This window comes from Gopherus evgoodei, chromosome 3, assembly GCF_007399415.2.
Source record: "Gopherus evgoodei ecotype Sinaloan lineage chromosome 3, rGopEvg1_v1.p, whole genome shotgun sequence".
In the NCBI taxonomy this organism is placed as follows: Eukaryota; Metazoa; Chordata; order Testudines; family Testudinidae; genus Gopherus; species Gopherus evgoodei.
This window is the reverse complement of record NC_044324.1, coordinates 15648317-15651265: the sequence shown is the minus strand read 5'-3', so window position 1 is coordinate 15651265 and position 2949 is coordinate 15648317. Positions and strand designations below refer to the sequence as shown.

The following is a 2949-nucleotide window of genomic DNA, read 5'->3' as shown; positions in this document are numbered from 1 at the left end:
CTTGTTAGTCCTGCCAAACCTAGGGACTACTTTGCATATTCTTCAGCACTATCCACCGGCACCTTATCGACTAATGGAGTCACTGAATTGTCCTGTAATGGGCAGCCTCGTCTGGCAGCCTGCAGTTAGATAGGCCCAGGGAGGAAGTTGGTCTGATGTGGCTGAAACACACATTTCCCAAATACTTGCCTGGCTGTGAGGGACGATGGGTCAGGCCCAGATGGGACAGTTCCTCCACGCCTAGGGAGCAGCACACTCACAGTGGTGGATTCAAATGCAATGAGACCTGGATCCAATCCAACCAAAGCCCCATATCCCCCTACAAAAGTGGTCATAAAAACTCCTGTCTCCCTGCCCTGCCTTGTCCCTCCAGACCCTCATTCTCCATCCCAGCACTCTCTGGAGGCAGGGCCTCTCTCCATTAATCCAAAACATGCCTTATAGTGCGAGACTCCAGGAGCTCAGTCTGCGTAGCTTATCAAAGAGAAGGGTAAGAGGAGACATGATCACAGTTTGTAAGTACCTGCATGGAAACACAAATTTGATAATAGAGGGCTGACAAACTAGCCAACAAAGGTATAACAGGATCCAAAGGCTGGAAGTTGAAGCCTGACAGATTCAGGCTAGAAGCAAGGTGCAAATTTTCAACAGTGGGGATAATTTAATAATTGGAAGAAACTACCAAGGTTAGTGGCAGATTCTCCATGGCTGGAAATGTTTTTAACGGAGACCGGATGTTTTTTCTGAAAGATACGTTCTAGTTCAACCACAGCTCTTGGACTGGAAGCAGGAATGAATTCAGCGCAGTCCTGTGGCCTGTGTTATGCAGCAGTTTCAGACTAGATGAAATGGTTTCTTCCGGTCTTCAAGTCTATGAATGAATCTAAAAGATTTTGTGGCTCCCCATCCCAGCCCAAGGCCCAGATCCTGCCCTAGCCCAGCCCAGTTTGCTCAGCCCCTGGGGGAAGGGACAGCTTTGTATTGCTTCTGAGTAATGTCTTTTGGACAACTGGTGGAGCCTCTCTTTTACTGACTAGGGGAGGGATGTGAGGGTGCTTGATCTCATGTCCTCTGTCCAGGCACAGGGCTGCCATGTCACAGTGTTAACTGTAGGGGTAGTCAAGAGCATGGAAATACGGTCGTACTCCAGAGGGCCCATTAAAACAGGTACCTTGCACTTCTATAGTGCCTATCAAAGGATCACAAAGTGCATTCCAAATGAGGAATTAACACTTTCAGTGCCCCGGGGAGGTAGGGAAGTATCATCAAGCCCCCTTGTACAGAGGGGGATACAAGCACAGAGATCTGCACAAGACCATGCAATGACACAGCACCAGGCTGGCAAATAGAACTAGGGAATCCCAATTCTCAGGTCCTAACTTAGCCTTTAGGCAGCGCCCTCTCGCTCTGCAGTGCAACTCACTGGTCAATCAAGCTTGAAAGTAGAAGCACATTCACCAGACATTGTTGTGAGATGATCCAGAAAGCAGTTTTGACTTGAAAAAACAAAATGAAAAAGCAGAAGTCTGTAATAATCCATTTCCTTTGGTAAAGGAATTTAGAACAGCTCTGCCAGGGGAATTCTCATGTGTCAGCAGAAGACTGCTCTAAGGAATGACATTTTAAAATCAGAGACAAACATGCCTGAAGTTGCAGGGCCTGATCTAGCTACCATTCAGGTTAATGGGACCTTTGAAATTGACCAAGGAGAAAGGACTGAGACAGGGTATACATGTAAGTCTTATGGGTCGAAGCTCCAGAGAGTAAGGAGCTCTCAGTCCCCATCTATTGGTAAATGTGGGAAGAATGGCCACAGAACGGCTTCACACACATAAGGTTTGTGCCCAGAATTCCTGCGGTGACATTCTAGGAGTCACCATAACTCCAAACTAACTCAGAATCAGTTGGGTGGTGGAAATGAACCAGGAGAAGAAAAGGGCTCCTCTTTGGTGACAAGCATTCTGTTCAAGGGTCATGTTATGGTTGTTGGCAAACTGGGTTTTTCTGGGTGAGGCTCATCCATTGCACACCAGCTGTGCTGACTCCTGCAATTTCCGCAAATACAGTAAACTTAACTGCATAATTTGTGGTAATGGGGGAACGTGTTCAGACTTTGCCCTGGCTTGGGGAGTGGTGTGGTCTAGTGGATAGAGCCTTGGACTGAGATTCAGAAGCTCTGGTTTTATTCCCAATTTGGCCACTCACCAGCTCAGTGACTTTGAGGAAGTAACTTACTTTCTCCCTGCCTCAGTTTCCCCATCTATAAAATGGGAATAATGATGCTTACTGTGGCCTGGGATACCTAGGGTAGCCATCACTGGAAATGCAAAAGCCAGGGCAAGCTGGAAAGAGGAGAGCAGATTCTCCCATACTGGAGGTTAACACTGTAGTTAGATTCACCAACCGGACACAAACTGTGCTCCTGATCCCCCAGGCTGGTTATCAAGAAGCTGATAAAAGGAATCACACAGCCCCCTTTACTGCATTCCAGTTCTCTGCCTCCCAAGTGAGAGGTCCAGTAAAGTGAGAAGTTATTAACAACTCGGTTCGCTATGTAAAATTTTCTTCTGACCCCAAAGGCTCAGCCACGTTACCAAGTCAATATTAGTTTGGATCTTACCCCAAATACCACACTGCCAGCCAGTCCTTTATTATCTAAAACTAAGGATTTATTGAAAAGAAAAAAGAAAAAAAGAAATGGAGAGGACAAGAGTTGTGAACTGATCAAAGCAGTCAGATACATACATAAGACTTCAGAGTCCATATATCAAGTTCTTAGCAGTATTGGTGAGTTTGCTGGCTTGAAAGTCCCTCTGGAACACATCCAAAGCTTAGATGGGTCATTCAGTCCTTTGTTCAGTACTTCCGTTTGTAGACAAGTTGCTCCAGAGGTAAGAAGCAGGATTAAAGACAAAATGGAGAAGATGCAGCTGCCTTTTTACAACCTGT

General features: G+C 46.2%; 1 pseudogene; it reads left to right on the top strand.

The window, feature by feature from the left end:
* The first annotated feature begins 1979 nt into the window (after positions 1-1979).
* LOC115649527 lies at positions 1980-2121 on the top strand (annotated as a pseudogene).
* The last annotated feature ends 828 nt before the right edge of the window (positions 2122-2949 follow it).